This window comes from Malurus melanocephalus, unplaced genomic scaffold, assembly GCF_030028575.1.
Source record: "Malurus melanocephalus ecotype Western Australia unplaced genomic scaffold, MMel_1.1 scaffold_28, whole genome shotgun sequence".
NCBI lineage: Eukaryota > Metazoa > Chordata > Aves > Passeriformes > Maluridae > Malurus > Malurus melanocephalus.
In genome coordinates, this window is record NW_026623260.1 from 505,995 (window position 1) to 506,206 (window position 212).

Genomic DNA, 212 nt, shown 5'->3' on the forward strand with positions numbered 1-212 from the left:
GCCTGAGCCCCGGCGGGCCCCGCACAAAGCCCCGCTGCTCGGGGACCGGCTCCGTCCCCCACTCCCTGCCTCGTACGTCTCAGCTTATTTTTTTCCTTTTTCTCCTTCTCCTTCAGCTGGCTGCCCGGTCAGAAAGGCCTCGATTCTTTCGATCAGGGTCCCTGCCAACAAACAAATCAAAGAGCCACGTTTGGTCCCTGAAATAAATAAAT